Raw genomic sequence first — 25,637 nt, forward strand, 5'->3', positions numbered from 1 at the left:
TGGTCTTGATATTTTCCTTTTACTTGACCTGGTGGCCAGCCAGCTACAACGACAAAACAGTAGAATTACAAACTCCAGGTGTGCCACTAAACTTCACCCAAGGTCAGAATTGATTGTTGCTTCAGCCGATTGTTACACTTGACAGGTGTCACACACAGGTGAACAGTTTGCTGAAAGGTTCACAATGCAAGAGAAATGACTTACTTCAACAAAGAGAAAGCCAGGTCTCACAAAAGATCACAAAATGACTGGATCCTGTAAGAGCTTTGTTTCATGAATACATAAGTGAGCCCAGTCAAGTAATAAAGAGTTCTCTCCAGCAAGGACACTACATGGAATGTGACATTTTACAAACGGTGTGAAGCTCTGCCCTACTGTATTCATGTTTGCTTTGCAATTTTTGCTCATTTAAAAGTTGTTCAAAATCTTTTACTCCCTTCAGCCAACCCTCTTGTTTTACAGCATGTTTCAAACACACAAAGGCTAACTCTATATCAGATGATTTCCAAGGTTACTTTTAGCTTCAAGAAAATTAGCTTATGGTTTTTGTTTTTATTATTATTATTGTTGATGATGCTTTAAAATTCGGATGAAGCTCCATGTGGCAGAATGGTTGCTTAGTTTCAAACTGGTCACTGGGGTGACAGCCCAGTGCAAAAATCACAATCACAGTCAGAAATGCCATCCTGGACCATGAAGAGCAGAAATATACCCACAGAGGAACCAAATGGACCAGCACCTGCCATAGTAGTAAATGGTGGCCTCATCTCTCTTTCTAAAATAATTCACCCAGCAAGCATGTTTGCCTAACTACTGCCCTAGCCCTAGCTGTAACTCCTAAATCAGGTTACTGGGGGGAAAATAATTGCCAAAGTTAGGGCAAAGTCTATCTTTCTGTATTAAACAAAATAAATGTACAATTACATTTTAAATTTTAGATGAATTTAGTAAGACTTGACAGTATCAATAATGTGCCATCAATCATTTTTATAAATGCCAATTTTAAATGAACATACACAGAGAATGGGCAGTGTTCTGTGGGCTATTCCTTAGCTTACAGACTCTTATGTAATAGAGAAGAATTAGGAGCATCAATGACCTGGATAAAAATGGTCACACATGGAATAAAAATTATCTTCAAACTAAGAAACTGGGTTGGAAGTGGGGGGGTGATGTGTCTGTGTGTGCACGATGGGGAGCAGGTACACTGCAGAGGAGAGAGTGGGGAGGCAGGTGCTTACAGGCTGCTGCCAAGGTCATGGTTAGCTCCGCTTCTGCTTAACTTCTAAATCAGTGATCTCAAAGAGGGACTAAGCCACTCATTAATGAATCTGTGAATGACATTAGCCTGTATAGTACCGCAAACACCCACAAATGCAGGAGAAAAAAAAACCCTTTTAAATGGTCTTTAAAGAGGTCAGAAACATGTCAAGAAATTACAGGAGAATTGAACTAAAGGGAGACCATGTAACACATCTGGAGTCAATAAGGGAGGACATAGATGTTCAGAATGTGGGAAAAACAAGGGAAGTGGTTAAGCGAAAAGAGTCCCAAGTGACTAGCCAATTAGACACAAGTTTTAGAAGTCAGGGAATGCCTTTCATAAGCAGGTTAGAGAAGAGTGTTCCTTCTCTTGATGAGATTTTACCACCTTTCCCCTGGGGTGTCATACTTGGGTTTGTTTGTAAAAACTCTGTAACAGAAAAGACGTCTTTCCATTTCCTAGTCCATAAACATGATGAAATAGAACTGACCCCCTGCAAACAACAACAACAACAACAAATGAAGGCAGAGTGTTTTTGCATTGATTCAGATTGGTTCCCTCTGATCACCAAGGATCCCAGGAAGAGCCGATATCAGAGGGGTATGGAAAAGAAACAAACTATCATTCTTTCATCCAAAGCTGAAAAACAATTCAAAAAGTGTTTATGTTTGTGTGTGTGTGTGTGTGTGTGTGTGTGTGTTTAATAGATAACCAAGTTTTATAGAGGGAAGGACAAGATTAGGAAGATATTTGAATTCTCAACATTTTCCTGCTGTGTTTCAATTCTACAGGGGTCATGGATTTGCCTAGTCCATGCCTGGGATTGGCCTTAAACTCTGTGGGAGTTCCCATAGGGAATTCCATTTCATCTCCAATACATTTAAGTCTAATTATGAAAATAGGGTTTATCCATAGGAAAAAATGTGAAAACACTGTAAGAGAATATACAATAAATGGCAATGTATAATGCCCCAAGACAGAAGCCATGGACAAATTTTGGAGGAGAGACAAGAGAGAGTATGTGTGGCCCAGAATAATCAAGGAAAGTTAATGGGATAGATGGTCCTTGGGAAGGATCACGAATGATAAATGGGATCTGGACAACTGGGAAGTAATCCAGGTGAGAAGAACCTGAGCAAATGTGTCAATCAAAGAAGAGTAGTGATCTCTTGATGTGACCCACATGACGACCTCTATGTGAGGTTTTAAAATGATTTCTTTAGAAGTCATAGGATTTTGGTTGGGAAAGGAACTTAGATTTCCACCATGTAGAAAAATCCTCTTTTCAAGATCCCTACAGGACCTACCAGCTTCTACTTGAAACACTTCCACTGATGGAGAACTGGTCAGGTTTTCAAATAGCTGAATGCTTCCCACATTACTTTGACCTTTGGCCTTTTTCTGCCTTTAAGTGTAACATATATCACATTTGCCTCCTCAAAATATGACACACACATCCCCAAATTAAAGACGGCATTGGTGGTTTCTCCCTTGTTTTTCTCTTTGTCTTTGGTTCTTCCAACTGTCTTCCTGGGTAGTCCAGGTGGTGGTAAAAGATCTACCTAGGATACCTTATAGTTTGTTAAGATCCCTTTGAAAACATGGACCTGGAAGTGAAGTTGTTCTGTTTTGGTTTGGTGGACTCGGGATTCCCTGGAGTGATCACTTCCTTAGCCTGTGTTACTACTATGTGTCTACTAATGCAATCTATGATGGTTTTTACTGGCTTATTAGATATATCACACTATTGACCGGAAGAACTCAGTAGGCCTTTAGAGTACAAAACACTTATTACTGTGGCATGAACATAGAAATAAATGAAGGTAGTGGTAATGGCTGCCAATTCTGACTCTCCTTGCCTGTACTTGCTCAGTATTTCAGCCTACAAGTGGACAAGAAATCTCTCCACAAGTAGTTGGAAGAGCTTGTGTATATGGTTGTCAGCTGGGGATACAGTGGGTAGAATGATGGTCCTGGCAAAAGATATATCCATGTCTTAACCCCAGAACCTGTGACTATGACCTTACAGGAAAACGATCTAAGAAGATGTCATGAGGTTTAGGATCTTGAGATGAGATCATCCTGGATTATCTGAGTGGGTCCTAAATCCAATGACAGATGTCCTTAGACACTTATAAGACAGGAGGAGAAGACACAAATACAGAGGAGAAGCTGATGTGAGGACAGAGGCAGAGATTGGAATGATGCACTCACAAGCCAAGGAAAGTCTAGAGCCACCAGAAACTGAAAGAGAACAGGGAAGACCCTCTCCTGGAGCCTTCAGAGAAGTGTGGCCCTGCTGTTACCTTGATTTCAAACTTCCAGCCTCCAGAACTGTGAGAGAATAAATGGGAGTTGTTTTAAGCTGCCAAGTTTATGGGGATTTGTTATGGCAGCTACATATTTCCAGGGGTATTCCTGCAGGAATGTGGTGAACACTCCCAATGATCCTTTCCAACACTTCTCTATAGGGCTCAGAAATAGGGAAAAATATTTGGAGATGGCAGCCACTTAGATTGCTACATATTTAGCAACTCTACCCTAGTAGAAAATGTATTAATTTCCCTTTAATCCATTAATAAGTTAGAACACAGACGCCTTCAGAGATGACTGTTAGATAAATTTGCGAAGGGTCTCAAGGGAAAAAAAAAGGCCACAGATAGAATGACTGAGTGTGTATCTGTTGTGGAAGACATAATATAAGTCTGACGATCACATTTAATGAGGAGTCTGAAAACATACGGTGACTCATGTATTAATGCGAGTATGCAGGAGCCTAAACATGCCGCGCTCTATTCAGAAAAGGCCACGTGACTGTCAAAAGCAGTCATAAACAAATTATGCAAATCATCTCAGCAGATAGCAATGACATATTTAGACCTCCCCATCATGCATGTGCTGTTGTGCCAAGAGGCTATTAAAGAAAATTCTTGGAGAGTTTCGACTCTGCTGCCGGTGAAGTCTTTTGTGTGCCTGTGACAAATGCATCAAACACAAGAAGCAAATAAGAGTCACTTGAAAAAAATGGTGGAGTCTAAGTCCACACATTCCAAGTCACAAATTAGTGATGTTACCAAAAAGGTCCCTGGTTAATTGGGATAGAATTTACTCCCACTGTTAGAAGTGTTCTAGTCAACTTACCATGTCAAGGAACTTGGCTTTCTAGAGCAGAGAGAAGTTCTTTCAGATGGGTAGATGAAGAAGGCCAGAGGCGAAGAGAACAAGACTAAACAGATGACTGTAAAAACTGGAAATCTCAAATTGGTGGATCATCTTGTCTACCTTCCACCTGAGGCAGAAATTCTTTTTAGAATATAAAATAAAAAATAATGATTATTACTATTTAATGAGTAGTTTGCAATATGCAAGATATTGTGCTGGGTATTCAACTTGTTTTTTCATTTAATCTAAAATAAGCCTATTCGAGATCATTAAGGTAATCTTCACTTTACAGATGAGTGTATGTGCAGCTGAAAAACGCAAATCCTCTTTGTCATTCATTTATTAATTCATTCACTCATCCAGCAAACATATACCGTGCACTAAATATGGCAAAAAAAATGATCACCTTTAGTGACAAGAAACTCAGTATCCCAAAAGGCAACCTACTACATTTTCGGACAACTCTAATTCATACAAAGTTCTTCCTCTTACTGATCTGAAGTGTGTATCTGTGTAACTAACCAAATAGGTCACTCTGGTGTCCTTATGTCACACAGAACAAAATGGAGGAAATGGTAAACATATAAAGTTTACGGGAGACAACCAACATTTTCTGTTCCTGATTTCAGCTCCGTGTAGTTTTCCACATTTTATGGTTTTTTATGGTTTTCACGTCAACCCTATTCTTTGGGGATAGTTGATGATTAAATCCTATTAACCCAGGAACAGTGACACAGTCTTCCTTCCAAATAGTTTTGAAAAGCCTTTGATACTTTGGAGGCATTGTCAGAGGACAACAAATTTGCCAACCACATAAAAGGGAGTCTATGTAATGTCAGCACATAAATATCAGGAGTAGTTATATGCTACTGGGAAGTCCATGAATACTGAGGCAATGAGGAGGACACACTTTAGAGCACCTCTTATCTGTCCTCACCTTGCCAGCATCTTACAGATGGCATTTCGAGTAGTCAAGATCGTATCCTGGTCAACAGGGTGAAAGGAAAAAAAAAAGTAGTCAAGATCCCACCAGACCCTATTTTCTTCACTTTAAGTGAGGAATTCAAATATAGAAAGGAAGTCTTAGCCAAGGTCATGGAGACAAGGAGACAGTGACAGGTGAAGCCAGGAAATCACTGCTCCAGGAAGACCCACTGTTTACTTACATCACAGAAGCCCACTCCCCACAGGTTTATGAAAGACAAGGCATTTCCACTGCCAGCCACTCTACCCTGGAACTCCAAGAGAAACAACACAATCTTTGTGAACAGGATTTCCTCCTCTGTCTTTGGGAGCCTTTCGGGAAATCTTTTTTGCTCAGTCTTTGGCCCTCTACTACCGTTTCCATCATTATTATATCCAGATAGTAGCATGGTCTAAGATGTCTAACTGTAAGCAATATAACAATGTTTAAAATAATGTAACAATAGTTAACACTCACTGAACATTTACAATATGCCAGGCACTTTCCATGTAATTATTTCAATTATTCCTCCCAACAGCACTGAGTCTGGGAAGTATTTCATTTCCCAGATGATGAAACCAAAGCAAAGAAATATTAAGGAACTTATTTAGGCTAGCAACTACATGGTAGAACTGGGTCTGATACACAGACCTGTCTGATACTATCAACTATGCCTTCCTTTCAAGAAAATAATATTAGTAACAACTAACACTGTGGCAGGTACCATTCCAAGCAGTTTACACATTTCAACCCATTTCATCTTCATGATAACCCTATTACACAGCTGATGAAAGCACGTTAAAGAATCTGTCCCGGGTCACAGAGGTAGCACATGGAAGATCTGGGTTTTGAAAACCGAGGTAGGCAGCCTCATGCCAGAGACAAGACCACTATTCTAAAGCAGTAGCATTGCCCCACCTAGAATGGAATGAATAAGATTGATATTTTCTAGTGAGGCACTACCCAGTCCCCCCAGTCAGTCTGACCTACCCACCTAGGCATGCAGCCCACCTTGCTTCAGTAGTAAGGACTGAGGGGGCCTGTGAAGTACACCATTTTAGCATCCTTTGGGGAAAAATGTCGCTAAGGAAACTGACATGCAGGGAGGTTGGGGTTCTCCCTTAGGGTTCTGTAGGCAAGCTGACCTCAGTCCACTAATCCCCTACTCTTGAATGATGAAAACTTGTGGTATCTCTGAAGGGCAAGACCCAGAGAAGTGACCAGGGCTCTGGGCACACAACTGCTTATATGCAATGACTCAAGGTCATCCAAGGGCACAGGGTATTCCATGACAAGACCAATCACATCCAATGGGTCATGAACCTCCCTTCTATGGTACAATGCAGGCTCCAAACCAGGGGCTTCCTCCTGCCAGTGGCTCGGCATGAACCCTCACTCTGGCTAGGGAGAAGGGGGTTTATCTGTGAGACTGGAGGAGACCAAACGCCTGGTCTGCCCTGGAGATAGCACGACTGACAGCAAAAAGAACTCTCTGCCAAGTCAGATTACAGCAATGACAACAGGACATTTCCCCCAAAAGGCGATGGAAGAATGTGGAGAATCACATTTTGTGGGTCTGTGGTAGGATGAGAGCCTTAGGGTGGGAAAAGGAAGAAATCACAGCCTGCCAGCAACTCCTAAAAGCTTTGCCTGGGAGGCTAGTAGAGACAAATCTGCCCACCTTGTTTAATGACATCATTTAAGCATTCTCCTCCTGTTTTCTTTTTCCAAACTGTTAACATTGAAGTTAATTACCTACAATTAATTACAATAACAAGAACTATCAAGGTTCCTACAATTGCAACCACGTAAGATCTTTATCTTGATAGTGTCAGACTCTGTCCTCCAAGCAACCCAGGAAAATTCCTTCCAAAGGAAGAACCTAGCCTCAGTTTGGCACCAGTTAGCACCAGGCATCGGTTGCTGGATGCTAACATACATTAGCTACTTCATTTACTTCTTACAACCACGTTAGATCATGGGGATTATTATCTCCCATCTTACCGATGAAGAAACTGAAAGTCAGAGAAGTAACTTGCTCAAGGATATAAATGAAGGAGATTGTACATTTTTCCATCAGGCCTATGTCCACTTGAACAATGGGTGGAGTTACCACAGGAACTCTGGACAGAACTTGTGTGTAAATTACCCAATAGACCAACTGCATTCTAGACAATCTGACTCTGAATTTCAGTCTTTGTCACTTCTTTCCCTTCTTCTCCCTGTGGGTACAGTGTCTACAGCTTTGCTCCTTTAATACTCAGACATGCTGACATACAGTGATGAAATGATTTATTTAGTCGTAAATTAACTACTATGAGAAGCACTAATCAACCATGGTAAACCAGAGACAATGTAATCTTGAGGAGAGGTTTAGATGCACTTTTATCCAGAAGGTCCTAGCTTTGAATCAAGTGAGAACCTTAGTAAGAGACAAGTGGTAGCCAAACCCCACCCCCTAAACTCACAAGCTTGGGGAAAATAATAAACAAAGGTCAGTTAAGAAAGAACAATACGGGCCTCCAAACAGTAAGACAGAAATTGGCAACAAGAACTGGGCAGATTCTTAGTGGTGAAAAACGTCTGTCTGTCTAAGGCAAAAATGATCTCAGCTTGTTTCAATTCATACTTTTGGAGAATTTACATGCACTTTGTATTTCTGGGTGGATGAATAGGAGCATAATTCCTAACAGATTATTCCCTTGCAAACATATCTGCTAACTTAAATCTCAGAAAAACAGCTGATGATGGAATCTAGAATGAAGCATCTCACAGATTTATTTCTTCTTCCAATTTTTCCAGCTCATCCCAGCAGGGAGTTGGGCTTAAAAATGGTTTCCTTTCTCTGACAATAATATTGGGTAAAGAGTTTGACTATTGGGCTGTCAAGAACAGAAGTAGTACAGGCTGTGTGATCAGGATTAAGAAAACAAAAATGGATCCTAGAGGTAAAATTACTTTAAAAGTCAGGTCATGGCAGAACAATTTCCTCAGTATATTTGCTATTAAAAGAAAAAGAGACAGAAAAAGCCAAAGAGGTCCAAAAAATTAAAAATCAGACCTGAAGTCACATTCTTGCGGCAAACAGGGAATTAATCCTTACTGTAACCAAAGGTCAGCAGGCAGCCAGTCCAGGTCTAAATGTAAACAAATTCTAAATGCACACTGCAAAGTCGTATTTAAAAGAGTGCTCAACAAAGAGCAAAGAAAATGGTAGACTTTTTCAGAGAAGAAAGAAAGGAAAACTGGAACGGACAGCTTCTGAATAGGGCAACAGAACTTGCCCTGAGGAATAGGTTTTCAGGGGGAAAGAAAAAAAAAATCTAGGGACACCTCACAGGTTTAGATCAAAATATGGGGGGGGGGGGGAAACGGTAAAAATAAGAGCTCCGAATCCAGTCTGCACTGGCCTCCTAGCCCCCTTAAAAGAGTGAACAGATCTGCACCTTCCAGCTAAGTTTCAAAACAAAAGCCTTCACTCTACTTCTCTCTAGGTGGTGGTTGTTGTTTTAATCAGATCAAGCACGAGGATGAGCACAGGCTGGATTAATGATCAGAGAAACAAAAAGGATTAAATATCTGGCCCGGGAGAAGTTTATTGTGCAACTAGAATGTCAAAGGCATCTCTCTACTATTCTCTCTCAAAAAACCTTCTCCCTCTGGGGCAAACACTAGAGACAAGCCATTCAGCTTGTATTTTTTCATTCAAATTCCCTGTTCAGAGCCCTCAGGGGCCAGTGGTCTCAATGCCAAGAAAGAAAAATGGAGGGTTTCAACTCACCTCTTCAAGCGACTGCCTGGGGCTCTCCAAGCAGCAGCGGGCAGGCAGCTCTCATTCCTTGTGGGTGAACCGAGCAGCTCCTTGGGCCGCCGGAGTTGTGACCGGCCTCAACTTTGGTGAACAGGTGCCTGGAGGAAGGAGGACGGCATTGGTCGGTCCAGAGCAGGAAATGGGTGACATCACGGAAGCCCCGACAGATAAAGCATTGCTGAGACCTTAGGGATTGAAACAGGAGGCCCCGCCTACCTGTCATTTACCTGAATACCTGCAAGCAGGTGGGTGGCGTCTCTTTGTGGACAAATGAATCAGTTAGAGCAATTTGCCAGGTGGAATTTACTTTCTTTCCTGAGCAAAGCACGTGTCCAGCCCCGTGTTCAGATCTGAAGTCAAATGCCAGGTTGTTTCCCAGGCCCTCCCCTTTCCCCATATCTGCCCACAAAGGAGTTAAAAGGGAAGTTTAAACACCAAAATGAGATAGTAATTTAGCAGACACAAAAAGGAAGAGTGTGAAGCTCAATTGCTTAGAAATATCTGAGGTGCCTTTTTGAATGGCATCCATTTGAACACCAAGTGTCTCTCTCATTCCAATAAAATGACAAATTTAAGGTGACATTTCCAATTCATCTTTTAAACAATTCTAAATAGGATACCTGTCGGCAGCTTCAAAGTGGTTTTCAAACACTTTTGCCCTACCCCTCCACCGCCCAGCATTTTTAATTCCATATTCAGGAATTCGCAAAACTTCAGTCATTCCTATCTCGGCTGCCTTGGCAGTTACAGTCATACGGCAGTTACAGTGCACTGCAGGCCTGCAATTAGGAGCAATTTAAATGATTCAGATTGGAATGGTAGTACACTCATCAGGCGATGTTGTCTGCTGTTATAGCCAGGAAAGAGGCGTCAGAGTTATTTCTGTCCCAAGCGTGGTGTGTGACCCTGGACAAGTCACTGGTTGCTTCACCTTTTCCAGCAGGAAAGGAAGCATAAACTCATCCAGTACCACAGCAGGCAGCTGGGAGGTATCCCAGGACTGTTAAACCCTCTGGCATCTTCCCAGGAAGGCTGTAAACATCTCCCATCATCCCACTGAAACGCTGTGTATTTTTACCACCTGCATCCAGCATTCCTGGAACTTACTACCTAAGGAAACTGTGGATTCCCCCTCCGGGAGGATGGCCTGCCTGCCCAGAGAGAATTTTTTTCCCCATCAGGAAAATAAATATTGACATTCCTCTTTTCCTCCTACTTTTGCCTCCCTCATCTTCTTCTTTCCCTCCTCCTGATTTTGGGAATGCTTTGGTTCCACCGGTTTTAATATTGGACTACCTAGAGGTTTTGGGGTTTGGTTGGTGGGAGGAGGGAGAGAGAAGGAAAAATGGGAGAGGGAAGAAAAGGAAGTCCGGATTCCTACAGCCTGGGCCTCGGCTGGCTGCAGCCAGTCAATAGCTCGCAAAGCAAGCGGGAGGGGAAGGAAGAGAAATTGTAGTCGAGGGCGGGGGCTGAGGGCCTGCTCTGGTGCTTGACCTCAGAGGAGCTGGCTCCTGTCCCCGAGCCGCTCCAGACAGGTCTAAGCTACCTCTTTGCACCTGGGAACTCTGTGCCTTTTGAGAGTTGAAGGCTTAAGAAAACAAACAACAACAACAACAAAACTATTCAGTTTTTATCCAGTAGAAACTAAGGTAGGTGTGGCTATTCCTTTATTATTTAAAAGAAAAAAAGGGAGGTAACAAAACCTTTTACACGCAGGTGTTTCAGGAAAAGGTTTCACGCCACTAGTTTGATAATTGAGAAACATCACTCACACAAAGGCACCCCTTCACGCGGACAGCGTGTCCCCTGGGCAAGGGGGAGGGGAGGGCGAGCCCGCCCACTTGATGAATCATCTAGAAGGCCACACCTTCAGCAGTCTTGCCTTTGGCGAAGGGCAGGATCCGACTTGAGAGGGGATCACAGGCTTGGGTTCAAGGCCATGGGTGGGCAGGGGAAGAGGTGCAGGTGAAATGAATTCGCATAAAGCTTCACTGAACAGCCTGGAGATTGTGAGGTTTCACTTGCCATATTCACATACACACAGTCATCTACATCCATGGTGTGATGAGTTGTTGTAAAACAGAAAGAAAATAGAGAAGTAAAGTTAATTCAGGAGTGAAGCTAATTCCCAGGTATAGTGTATAAAGGAAGAGAAAAAACTGTTTTACACAATTAGCCTTCTCAGGTGAGATCTTTCTTGATACTCCTGGATTCTGAATAATATGCATGGGTTTAAAAATAATAATATGGGCTTTTTTTGGGGGGGGGGCATTAGGGCGATTACATTATCATGGAAATGATATTTCTAAACTACTAGAAAAAAATGTAATCATAAAAACGAACATTGTGTTTAACAGGTGCTACTTATTGTTCTGAGCACTTTGTACAAGAACGCTGTGTCAAGTATTATTGCTATTTGCATTCTACAGCTGGGAAAACCAAGACACAGTGAAACTGAGAAGCTGCCTAAGGACAAGCTCATCAGCAAGTGGCAGAGCAGTTTTTAATCAAGGCCCACTTTTTAACCACTGGAAAGAAAGGAAGGAAGGTTCTGATTTCATGCTCACTGGGACACTTCCTAGACACATTCAACTTCTTACCCATTATTCAGAAGGAGAAACCTGTAGAAGTAGCCCTGGGGAGTGTAGTTTCTGATAAAGGATGTCTCCGTTTGGAAATTAATTAGTAATCTGGTCTATACACTGAAAGTGTTTGTATTAAAAAATATATATATATACACACACACACACATATATATTCATAAATTCATGCATATATTTATGAGAAAACATACCAGGAAACCCATCACCCCGGGTGCACACTTGAAATAATCTTTGAGAGCTTATCAAACCAACGCCAAGATAGAAGGCCAGCTTGAGGGACCTCTCAAGAATGACCAGTTGTAACTCTCTATGACATCTTTTATGGTCATTTTTCTCTGTAACTTTTGCAGTCTATCACTTTAAAATCTGAAAAGTTAATCCGAATGGCCATGAGAACATGGAACTGCACACGTTTGAATAATATGAGAGAATAAAAAATTGAGTTTCATTATAAACCACTACCAAGAAGAATGGTTTAGACTAGGCTTGGCAAATCCTGGACATACAGTGCTCCATTCCCTCCTCCCATACCCTTCTCACTGTCATTGCTAAAGACTATGACACTTTTCAACTCAGAAGGAGCTTTGGAATATTGAAGGTATTACTCCAGGCACACTAGCAGTTGGTTTTAACCCCCAAGATCAAACCCTTCTCTTTTACTTTCTTACTTTCTTTTCTTTCTTTCTTTTATATACATATTTTTTAGAGACAACTCTCCCATTGTCATCCAAGCTGTAGTGCTGTGGTGCCATCATGGCTCACTGCAGCCCCAACCTCCTGGGCTCAAGTGCTCCTCCCACCTTAGCCTCCCAAGTAGCTGGGACCACAGGCACGGGCCACCATGCCTAGCTAGTTTTTAAATTTTTTCTGGAGATGAGGTCTCACTATGTTGCCCAGGCTGTTCTCAAACTCCTGACCTCAAGTGATCCTCCCACCTCAGCCTCCCAAAGTGCTGGGATTACAGGTGTGAGCCACTTGGTCCCCTTTTCTATCTCTAGTTGGACAATAAGTGAGACAGAAAAGAGGGCTGATCAGGAAGCAAAAATATTGGTGTTGGCTGGTGCCATTGGGGAATATTTCATGAAGAAAGGAACATGAATTGGGCCTTGAAGGATTTGGAGAGGTGGTGAGAGGGCACAGACCATTCCAGACAAAGCAGTGGCCTGGGTGGAACAGGAATGATCATAGCCTATATCTGTTGGGGAGGAACATGTATGTGGTGAGGGAGAAGAGGAATATGAGACAATGAAATATGCACCTTGCTGGGGCGAAGAGGATCCACTGATTGCTAACTTTAGATGGGGTGAGACTGTAAAGAGCCTTGGGAACCTCAAGGGCTAACTGCTTCATGTCCTCACATGCCTGTTGACTACTTTTCTCATGATGATTAAACAGCTAAAGAAAAAGAAACTCAGTATCTTGGGCATGGGGTAATTTCTTACGCATGACAATGGTTTTCAGCATTGAGCTAAGCTTCCAGGATATGCCATTTTAGCAACCATATGATCTTTCTGTCTAGGAACAAGCCTCCTTTGCAGTCAACATATCCTGGAAACTTTGTTCTTTGCATAGGCAGGTGGAAAGCATTAGAAAGCTTTCTGAACTCAAAGTTGGGCCTGTCCTAGTTAACCAGCTGGCTCACTTGGGCTTTTTGATTAGTTTTAATTCCTTTATATATCTTGACAGGGAAATCTAAGCGGGGGAAGGAGGTCTGTCTTCAAAGCTCTTTTCTTGTAGATCCCCACAATGAAGTCTGGTGTTCTCAAGGACTCTTCCTGGCAATGAACCTACGGCAAAGACCATGACTTGTGATTCAGCAGAATTACTTTGCCCCTGTTTTGCTTCCTATTTTTTTTCCCACAACATATTTCTAGAGTTGTCTAAGATGACTGAATGCCACAACTAAAATGGACATATTCCATTTGACTTTAATAAAAGTCATCTCTATAAAAACGCTTTTTGGCTGTCTTCTGAAGATATTTAACATTATGATTTGGACTTGCTTGTTACATTATATACCATCATATTGGTTGTAATTACTTTTTTAAATGGGCTCAGCTCCATATCTTTTATTGGGTAATTATATGTGCTTAGCATAACGCCGACGAGCAGATCTCAGAGGGGCAATTATGGGAAATAATAGTAATAGTCACAAACATCAGCTGATGTGATAGAATGCCATCTGGTTTTGTGTATATGGAAGATAATTCCGTTTCTCTCACAAACTCACAACCTGTGTGTCACCTAGTTTGCAGATGAGTTTCTAGGGTAATCTATGGCTCTACAGTTTAGGAGGAAACACTTCTCTGGTTTGTGTGCTTTTGGGGAGAGAGAGAGAATCTCAGGAAAATGAGCATTAAATCAATTATTGAAGTTGGCGCATATTTTGTGAAAGTTTACCACACTGATTTGTGGTCAGCACGTTCTTCTTTAGTAGGAGAAAAAACAAAAAAAAAACTTCATTGTTACTGTCTTTATAATGGTCACGAGACCTATATCTTATGACAATTATACATATTTTTATGTTTCTGTGATCTCCATTCTTGCATAAACAAGGTAGATTATTCCCAGGGAATTTTTTGGTGGTGACTGTTGCTATTTTGAAGGTTGCCATGTCTTTGTTTCTTTCTTGGATCCTTCATACATGGCAACTTAGTTGACCCAGTTCCACACACCAGATTTAAAATGTCTCTTCTCCTTGTTAACTTTGACTTCATCCTGAAGGCTTCCACATTCTTGTAGATGACCCTTCAAGCATCCCTGACTTCCCTCTACTATAATGACAATGACATTCCCCTCTACTTCTATTGAGTTACCCATTCTCTGGGCCACCCCTTAGATCTTGTTATCACCCCAAAATCTCCCATTTCAAAAGAAATATGAGAATGCAACTCTCTACTGTATTTTCTTATCCATTCAGATTTTTCATTCCCTTCCTCAAATTTTACCTTCTTTCTGAATGGACTGTACTGTCTGGTTCCTGGACTCCGGGAGGCTGCCCAAGAATATCTGTTCCTTACTAGTTTCACTTTAGGTCCATCTAGCCCAGATCCTACTTCCTTGCCAGCATCTTTAGCTTCCTAAGGACCTGGCAAAACCACATTGCTAGCCTTCTTTTTCTACAAGCCTGGAAATGAGTGCCTCTACCCATGTATGCTTTGCAATGCACTTGTCACTCTCCTTGTCAATCTATCAATTGATATTCCTGATCAGTCCCTCTTCCTGTCTTTTCAGTAGTCATGCACCCTCAGCTCCTTTGCCTTGCCTGGGCTGTGAGGCATTTTGTGATCTGGCCCCTGCCTGCCTTCAAACTTTATCCATATCTCTGATCCTTTGCAAGCACAGAATGCCACCACCTGCCAGCCCCATGCCCTAGTAACACTGTGTTAGAGGGGTGCACTGCCCCACCCCCATTTCCACAGGGGACTGGTTTTCTAAGCATATTCTGGCCATGTTCCACCCTTCACTCCCTCTGTCCCTGGGAGTCCTTGGCTGATAAAATGGAAATGAACGGCAGGGCAAATGTGGGTTTGCACCTCCCTTTCCTCTCTTGAAAGTGAGCCAGAGCTTTCCTCTGTGGCTCCACACTCTGAGTCTCTCCAGGGCAGGCTTCTGTCTAGGAGGCTGCCATGCCCACATCTGCTCAGTCTGAGTGCCTTCTAGCTCTGTTTCCCTTGTTCTAACCTTATTCTCCAATTTAGCTGTTGCCATTTCAAAGGTGATATTTTGGCCTCCATAATTATTCATTTAAAATTTTCTCAAATTGTCCTGAACCTAGATGAGAAAAAAGGGTCCCCCTTGGATACTCCCCAAACCTGACTGTCTGTGGTTCCCATAACAACCAGGCTGGATATTTTTATGGTTATTTCTAACATTTGTTGTACCATTGTTGCACCATGCCTAACATTTGTTGAACCGTTGCCTAGATCGATATTATGCTCTTTGCCCATGTTCTGAATCCTAGCAAAAAAATCCCATGAGCTAACTACAAACAGGTGAACAGACTGAGTCTCTGTGAGGTAAAGTAACTTGTCCAACATGCCTGGTTGGTTATGGGCAGACTTGAGACTCAGTCTCAGGCAGGATTATTCCTCCATCTACAGGGCTCAGCTCAGATGCCATCTCCTTTACAGGACCTTCCTGACTTCCCCAAGCAGATATTGATGCCCGTTCTGCACCCGTGACACACTCTGCTTCAGCAATTATTTTACTGACCGTGATTTTTTTGTTTTTTTTTTGAGACAGGGTCTTGCTTTGTTGTCCAGGCTGGAGTGCAGTGGCACAATCACGGTTTACTCTAGCCTTGACCTCCTTGTGATCAAGGGATTCTCCACCTCAGCCTCCCAAGTACCTGGGACTACAGGCATGCACCACCGTGTCCAGCAAATTTTTGTATTTTTTGTAGAGATAGGGTCTCACCAAGTTGCCCAGGCTGGTCTCAAACTCCTGGGCCGAAGTGATCCTCCTGCCTTGGCCTCCCAAAATGGTAGGACTAGAGGTGTGAGCCACTGCACCTGGCCCTGACTGCAATTTTTAAAGACTGTTTCCTCTCTAGACAGTGAGGAAAGGAATGTGACTTTCCATATAATCTCAGACTTAGCCTGGTATTTGGAAGAAACACAGGAGGCCTTTGATAAATATTAGTTAAGAGAACTAAAGGTGAGTATAAGTCAAGGGAAGGAGTGGAGGAAGAGAGGGATTACTCATTGTTAAGTTACATCTTGAGTCATCTCTTCGTTTTCTTGAGAGTCAAAGCCTGTATACTTTGGGAAGGGAGCTAACGTTGTAACATTTAATTTTCAGAATCCCATTCACAATAATGAAGACGTTAATTCATTCACTCATTTATATACCAAATTTATTAAGCACCTTCAATATGACAAAGATGGAAAGAATCTCTGCATTTGAGGAACTTAGAGTCAATAAGGAAGCAGAGTTAAGGACAAACAATTAAAGTGCAAGATAGAAATTGCTGAACAGAGGAGTGTTACAGATGCAGTTACATGAGACAGCAGGCCAGCTTGTTTCTTCTCATTTTAAGGCTCCAAGTTATTATAAAGTACTTGCCTGAGTTTGCAGAGCTAACATTTGAGTGGCATGTGAACCAGGGCAATTCATCTTGAATAGGGGGTCGTAAAATAAGGCTGAGACCTACTGGGCATTCTAAATCACAGGATGAGATAAAAGATTGGCACAAGACACAGGTCAGAAAGACTTTGCTGATAAAACAGGTTGCAGTAAAGAAGCCAGCTAAAACCAAGATGGCTATGTGAGTAATCTCTGGTCGTCCTCACTGCTACACTCCCATTAGCGCCATGATGGTTTATAAATGCCATGGCAACGTCAGGAAGTTACTCTATATGGTCTAAAAAGGGGAGGCCTGAATAATCCACCCCTTATTTAGCATATAATCAAGAAATAACCATAAAAATGGGCAACCAGCAGCCCTTGGGCCTGCCTGTCTATGGAGTAGCTATTCTTTTATTCCTCTACTTTCTTAATAAACTTGCTTTCACTTTACTCTATGGACTCACCCTGAATTCTTTCTTGCAGAAGATCCAAGAACCGTCTCTTGGGGTCTGGATCGGGACCCCTTTCCTATAACAGTGCCAGTTGACTATAGAGCCCATGATCTTCCCAGGTCCCCCGCAACCTTATCTTAGCTCTTACCCGTGAAGGGCCAGGCAGAGAAGGAGGCTCATGGGAACTGAAACTGAAGCACACTTTCATATTCTATGTATGTCACCCGAGAAAACCTAAACCTCTTATAGCTTTAGAATTTGCACAAATGTAGAGGCAGCTGCTCTGAGTGGGTAGAAAGACTATGTATATTTCAGATATGGTCTCAGTTTCATGCCCACAGTCAGGGCTGGCTGGCATGCACCTTGGGAAGAACTTGAAAAAGATCTGTGCTCTGCAGGTGACAGTAACATCTGTAGATGTTTAGATGAATTTAAAATTCCTTTAAGGTAGAGTTGGCAGTTCAGTAATCTTTTTAAAAAGGCCCCCTTCCCCAATACCATACACTTTTTAAGTGTTGTATTATTTAAATCCCTGTTAATTCTATTTTTATATATTCAGTGCTCAGTGGATAGGAGCAAACTACTATTTTCCTCACATCAAGCCTCCACACACTTGCTGTTTTTTATGCTGTCCAACAGAGTATTCTGTCCTCTAAGAGCCCAAATTCTTCAAAGTTTTTCCCAAAGGGGTTGAAAATTCATAATAACTAGTAACACAAAGTGACTTGAGGACACATGTACACACAAAAAATGTCCTAGTAGGGAATGGAGTGGGAAAGGCCAAAGCAAGAGGGGAATTGTTTTGCTGGCCCACTCGGGTACAAGAAGAGCAGGAGAAGCCAACTTGCTAGGTGGGGAAGTGTTTTCCTTCCCATGAACTTTTGCTTCCAAGAAAGGGCAGGCCCTCAAAAACGCAGACTATGGCCAAGGAGCTCATCCCTTTAGTTGTCCTAAATTAAAGAATACAAGAAAGAGCATATCATGAAAACCACTCACTATTACCAGAGAGAAGTTCTCTTGGTCAGATTCTAACTAATAAGGTCTCAGTGAAGGGAAGTTCTTTTGACTTTTCTCAAATCAAGAGCATGTGAAGACACCCCTTTTTAACTTGGACATGAACCTGGATGGGTGGCCTCTTTTTTTTTCTTTTCTTTTTTTTTTCTTTCTTTTTTTTTTTTTTTGAGACAGAGTCTTACTCTGTTGCCCAGGGTGGAGTGTAGTGGTGCAATCTCGGCTCACTGCAACCTCTGGCTCCTGGGTTCAAGTGATTATCCTGCCTCAGCCTCCTGAGTAGCTGGGATTACAGGTGCCCGCCACCACACCTGGCTAATTTTTGTATTTTTAGTAGGGATGGGGTTTTACCATGTTGGCCAGGCTGATCTCAAACTCCTGACCTTGTGACCCACCCACCTTGGCCTCCCAAAGTGCTGGAATTACAGGTGTGAGCCACCGTGCCTGGCTGACCTCTCTTTTTAGAGATGGAATTCAGCTCTAAAAAGTGGGTGCTTGTCTCATGGACACTTGTTACCAATCTGTGATGAGTTGCCTGGAATAAACAAGATTAGACTTCTTGTGGCCATTAAGCCACTGTGAGGTGGAGCAGCAGATATGGATTTGGCTGAGGTAGAGGGAGGGCTTGTCCATGTCCGTAGCAGGTAACTCTGGTCCCAGAGGCAGCTGTCTCCTGCCAGGGTCAGTGTGGACCCTGAACTTCCAGTCCAAAGTTTAGATTGTCACAGAGTAATGAATGCTTTCCCTGCTACTCTCCTCTGAGTATTATGAGAGCGTGGGGAGTTATGATCATTAACCATCTCTGGAGTGCACCATCTCTGAATAGCTCAACTAATCCGGATTTGGAAATGTTGTCTTCAACTGCAATCACAGGACCAAAGTAAATCTGAGGGAGCAGGGATATAATCATGTCTGAGAAGTTTGAGGAAAGCCTGGCCAACGTAGCAAAATCCCATCTCTACTAAAAATACAAAATTTAGCCAGGCATGGTGGTGGGCGCCTGTAATCCCAGCTACTAGAGAGGCTGAAGCAGGAGAATCACTTGAACCCAGGAGGCTGAGGTTGCAGTGAGCCAAGATGGCACCACTGCACTCCAGCCTGGGGGACAGAGCAAGATTCTGCAAGAAAGAAAGAAAGAGAGAGAGGGAGGGAGGGAAGGAAAAATCTGAGAAGAGGCTTGTGTTTCGTATTTAAATCTATTCTACTCAGTTTTATGAAGATGGAGGTTTAGGAGTTAGGAGACGTGTTATTAACCAGACCGGAAATCCCTAAGTTCCTTGTTTGTGATGTCTTAATTTGAGTCTTTGCCCATATCAGTGCCAGCCATCAGCCCAGAGTGGCCAGACTGGTCCTTCCAGTTGTGGCTGTCCCCCTAAAGTGGCATGGTCCACCCCTCTCCCACTTTCGCTAAGTCTGCCCAGGAGGTGGACTGGAAATGCAGCTTTGACAAGTTCTGCCATGGGTATACTCGCACCCCCACATTGGGCGACTCTCACTAAGTGTCTTGCCAGGGTGGCCAGTCCTTCTAAGTGATTAAGCTGCACCTGGACCAACACTGTTTGCATTCTGGCCACCTGCCCATAAACTCGCAGCAGCTGTGATGACTGCATGAGCCTGGCAGTAAGCCCATTGTCCCCTGGGATGCTTACTCCTCAATGCCATGTGGCTGCAGGGGGTTTGGCAGAGACAGCAGCTGTGCTAGGTATGTCCCCTCCTCATCTGTGCCCCCTAGAGGCAGCTGCACACACCGACTCCTCTGAATTTGAAGCTAGGAGATCTACAAGGCTCCTGCTCTACTTTCAACTTGTGTCAAGATGGCATCTTCTCCACGATAAAGGCATAAGGGACCACATGTCAGGGGTCACCGCAGGTCAGTCTGAAGCTGCCAGTCATCTCAAAGTCAAACTCTCCAAACTGGTTACTGCTAGTTCTTCCTGCCCTGCATCCCCTCTCCTGCAAACCACCCCATTCTGTAGAATCTGAATACCACCGACCCTCATCACCCCTGCTCACGTGGCTGACTTCTCTGGTTAGCACCGTTGTCCTCCCCTGGAAATGATCCCATGAAATTCATAAAACATCAAAAATGGCTCCTCATCAGATAGCCTTATGGTTCTACTGGTATGATAGAAATAGGGACAGAGTGAGAAATAGAAACTAGGATCTGTCTGTGCAGAAACCTAAGGTAATGAAAATTAAGTTACTCTCTGAAGCGATAAGGGGATGGATCCAAATCTGTGACCTTGACATCACCATCTATTCTAGGTCCTGCAAGCAACAGATGCCAAGACCAAATTAAATATGCAAGGACTTGATTAGGGAAAATACCTGTGGGATCAACAGGGGATAGGGGCTGAGAAAGGCTGGGAGAGCTATCCGACCACCATCCAATCTGACGCCAGTGAAGGAGAGGAGGGAAGGTTCGGTGGAAATGTACCTGGGCCAACATCAGCTGTCAGAGTAATCCCAACTCTCAGGAACAAGCCTGTCTTAGGGTCCGGCAGCACTCAGTCACTCCATCACTGGCCAGGAGCTGCACCTGGAAGGGTGGCTTGCTGCAAATGCAGGGGTGGCTTTCAGAGTGCAGCCACTTAAGTCCTTTGTCAGTGACACCTTCTATAATGGGGAATATGTGAGGGCATTCGAATGGCCTTTATACGTGGTAACTAAACTAATGAAGTAGCTGAGGAGATGGGGAATGGAGTCCACGGGACCCAAGTCAAGGGAAGGCGATCAGGATATTGTTTCAAGGAATGAAAAACACGTGTTGAGTGAGAATTCACAAGGCTTCAGCCTGATCACCTGGACTGGGCTCAGTGTGAAGGAAACAAAGTCTGTACATCCATGACATATCATTTTACTCTATTTTAAAACAGACCAACTATACCTGAAAGCCTAGAAATTTCAAAGCCTTGAAAAAATTCATCTCTTTTCAAGTTTCTCTTAGCACTGACAGTAGATATGAAGCTCTGAGACCACTTTTGAAGCTGGAAAAGTCAAGGACAAAAGTACAGAGACAATGAGTTTCGTGGACATCTTATGACCTTTCTGGGCCTCAGGTTTTTCATCCATAAAAAGATCCCTTTCAAGTCTAAACTTCTAAAATCAAATAATGCTCAGATTGGCAAAGTTTCTAATAATCAAGGAAAACAGTTTTCCAGGATCTGGAGCACCACAGTATCACTGTGTTAAGGCAGCAAATAAATCAGCCCTGGTTGTGCTGGCCATGGGGCCGTGGAGGACTCCAGGGTGGTTGCAGGACTTCCTTGGGAGCCAATTCCTGACTGCATTTGAGGACCTACTCATTTTCGTACTCATGGTTCCTAGCTCTTGGGGAAACTCAATAATATCTTCATTAAATGAACACACAAATGAACAAAATACAATTTGGGAAGAGAAAGAGAAAAGGATTGGGTAAAAAGTGATGTGAATTAGCAGAGCTGGGTTATAGGCAGGGTGGATACGCAGCTGGTGTCCACCATGGAGCTTGTGTTAGGCCGTTCTTGCATTGGTATAAGGAAATACTTATGACTGCTTAATTAATAAAGAAAAGAGGTTCAATTGCTTCATGATTCTGCAGGCTGTAAAGGATGATGCCCAGTACCTGCTCGGCTTCTGATGAGGGCCAACAATCCCATTTTGGGTATATACCAGAAGGAATATAAAGTTTTCTACCACAAAGACATGCACATGTATGTTAATTGCAGCACTGTTCACAGTAGCAAAGACATGGAAACAACCTAAATGCCCATCAGTGGTAGACTGGATAAAGAAAATGTGGTGCATATTCAACGCAGAATACCATGTAGCCATAAAAAGAATGAGATCATGTTCTTTGCAACAACATGGAGAGACCTGGAGGCCATTATCCTAAGTGAACTAATACAGGAACAGAAAACCAAATACCACACGTTCTCACTTATAAGTGGAAGCTAAATATTGAGTACATGTGTACACAAAGAAGGGAATAACATACACCAAGGCCTATGTGAGGGTGGAGAAAGGAAGGAGGGTGAGAATCGGAATATCCAACTTCAAACTATACTACAAGGCTACAGTATCCAAAACAGCATGGTACTGGTATAAAAACAGACACGTAGACCAACAGAACAGAACAGAGAGCCAGAAATAATGCTGCACACCTACAACCATCTGATGCTCAACAAAGTTGACAAAAACAAGCAATGGAGAAAGGACTCTCTATGTTTATTACCTGGCTGGAAAAATAATCTGTATACAAAACCCCTGTGACATGCAATTTACCTATATAACAGATATGCACATGTACCCGTGAACCTAAACTAAAAGTAAAAAAAAAAGAAATCTAAAGAGAGAAAAGTGTTTAAGAACTACATTTTAAAATACATCACTTTAATAATTTAAAATTTAATTAAAAAGAAAATAGTACCAGAACAATATGTTTTAACCCATAAGCCATTTCCAAAAACACCAAAAAACTTACATTAGCTAAATATATCTCTTTGAACTGTATTGGAAAGTTCTGTAGAAAGAAATAAGGAATTGACATATTTTGATTTATACAGAAATGTTATAGCATTTAAAATTCATAAATTTATAATTTACATATAAATAATATATAAAATAAAATAAAATGTTATAATTAGTATAATTTATAATTATATTATTTATAATACTATTTATAGTGCTCTTATACTTTTACAGTACTATTATAGTACTATTTATAGTACTATTTATAATATATAGTATATTATTTAAATATATAATATAAATAACCTCAATATAAAATTTATACATAATGCTATATAAATAAATCAAGTAATTTAGATAGCATTATATATAAATATATGGCATATAATTTTTATTCTAAATACTTTATGAATAGTAAATCATTTGATGCTCACAACCACCCTATGAGTTAGACACTGTTATCATTCACATTTTACAAGTGTGCTCAAGGTGAAATGGTAAAGTCAAGATTTGAAAATGGACATTTTCTCTGAAGTCTTTACTTTTGACCTCTGTGTCACGCTGCTTCCCAACACAGTAAATAAATAAACCTCCATATTCCTGATCTAAAGTATTTTTATTGTTTTTCATAGGTCTGCAGAACATTTATAGAGACTGATCAGGTATCTGACTACAAAGAAAACTTGAGCAAATTCAGAGTAATAATTTTATAGTTAACATTATCTGATCATAATTCAAAAAAAAGAAAAAATTTTCAAAAGGTAACAAAAAATTGACTACTTGAAAATTTAAAAATACTTATAAAATAATTGGTTCCAAAAGTTGAAAGGGAAATTATTGACCATCTTAAAAGCCATGAAAGGTCGAACTTTATAACATGCTCTAGGACTCTGAAAACTATATATGAAAATTTTTGTAGTTAAAATGCTTTTCATGTGAAAAAAAACTGTATTAGAAATAAAGAAACCAAATCTTCATTCTAAGAAATTAGAATAAGAATAAAGAGAGATTAGTAAAGGCAAAAGCTTAAATTACTGAAATAGAAAGCAAAAATTAAGTAATAGGATATATAAATAAATTTAAACTTGTTGTATAAAACATCTAAACTCTATACATGTCTATAACAAGTTTGATTTTTAAAAAGGAGGAAATGCAAAATTATAAAAGATCAGAAAGCAAAAGGAAGACTAAAGTGACTGAAAGTATTACAAGAGAATACAATATGAAACTTGATGGTAGCAAATTTAAAAACTGGAATAAACATTGGAAAAAAGAGGTAAAACTGTCTATTTTTGCAAATGATATGATTGTAAACCTAGAAAACCAAAAGGAATCTAATAAAAATCTTCTAGAATTAAGAATAGAATTTGGTAAAATAGGTAGACCTACAAGTAGGCAAAAATATCATTAGCTTTTTTGTACTCTAGGAATAAGAACAGGAATGAAAAAAAAAAAAGTAAAATAGTGAAAAACCAACCCCTATGAAATACTTAGGATAACAAAAAAAGAAAATGCACAACGAAGTTATACTAAAATATGCAAAAGGAGAAATGAAGAAATGGAAAGATGTGCCATTTTCTTGGATGGGAAAACTCAATGCCATAAAGATATTAAATTCTACAAATTGATTGTGTGCGTGGTGTGTTTTACTAAAAATCACAACAAAGTGGGTGTTTCGGATTTGTTTGTTGTTTTTGGTAATTAGATAAAGTGATCTTAAAGTTTCTAAAGAAAAATGAATATCAAAGAAGAGACAAGTAATTTAGAAAAAATAAGGAGAGATGGAGTAAGGGACATCCTAACTAGTTACTAGAACGCTCTATAAACCCATTGTATTCAGTTGAGGCAAAAGTAATTGTGTTTTTTGCCACTAAAATTGCAAAACTGCAATTACTTTTGCACCAACCTAATGTTCAAATCAGTGTCCTATTGGATCTCAATTTTATTGCACCCTCAAGGATACACTACAAATACATGAATGAAAAATATAAAAGGTGAAGTAAACCAAAGCTCTCACCAAAAAATCTAGTGGATTATAGGTACTGGTATATAATGGGGGCAGGAAAAACCCTCCCAATAAAAACTGAGAAGCCAAAAGCTCTGAGAGAAAAGATAGCTGTATTTGACTGAAATTAGTATAACTCTTTAGGCAAAGATAATATAAAAATACAATAGACCATGGTAGATTTGAAGAAATCTATATAGTGTATATACTAGTTATAATTTTTATAACATTCAAAGATTTGTTATGATTTGGCAAGAAAAACAAGAACAAACCAATAGGAAAATGGACAAAAGATATGAATGGGCAATATACAGAAAAGCACATCCAAAGTGTTGAGAAATTCGGAAATATCCTCAAATATACCAAAAGTGAGGGGAGTACAAATTGAACAAACAATAAGATATGACTTGGTACCCACCAGATTGTCTAAAATTGTAAAGATTTGTAGCACTTATTGCTGGCAGGATTGTAGGTAAGGGAGAACTTTCATACAGCTTAGGTAGAACGGAAACACGGTAACCTCTTGCAGGAGCAGCGTGGCACTATCTATTACAATTTAAAATACAGCTAGTCGTCAGGCCAGCAATCCCTTCCTCAGACTCTAATAGAAGCAAAGTCACCAGAATATAAAGATTCATATACAAGGTTGTTTTAGCTTGCTTGTTTTACTTTGTTTTGTTTTTGCAAATTATAAAAGCTAAGTGTTTTCCATAATGGGGGATGGCTGAATAAATTATGGCATATCCACCTGATGGAAAAATACAGTCATTAAGAGTAAATTAACGCTTGTAATCCCAGCACTTTGGGAGGCTGAGGCAGGAGAATTGCTTGAGCCTAGGAGTTCAA

At 41.1% G+C, this 25,637-nt stretch overlaps 1 protein-coding gene across 2 annotated transcripts in view; it reads right to left on the reverse strand.

Moving 5' to 3' along the window:
• LOC105499563 (ligand of numb-protein X 1) overlaps positions 1 to 25,637 on the reverse strand; it is a 195,505-nt gene that overhangs the window by 123,905 nt on the left and 45,963 nt on the right. For both annotated transcript variants that reach the window (XM_071093347.1, XM_011772197.3), the window contains exon 2: positions 9,172 to 9,299. The gene's annotated coding sequence lies outside the window, so the exon portion shown is untranslated. The remainder of the gene's footprint in view (positions 1 to 9,171; positions 9,300 to 25,637) is intronic.

The sequence above is a fragment of the Macaca nemestrina genome, chromosome 3, assembly GCF_043159975.1.
Source record: "Macaca nemestrina isolate mMacNem1 chromosome 3, mMacNem.hap1, whole genome shotgun sequence".
In the NCBI taxonomy this organism is placed as follows: Eukaryota; Metazoa; Chordata; class Mammalia; order Primates; family Cercopithecidae; genus Macaca; species Macaca nemestrina.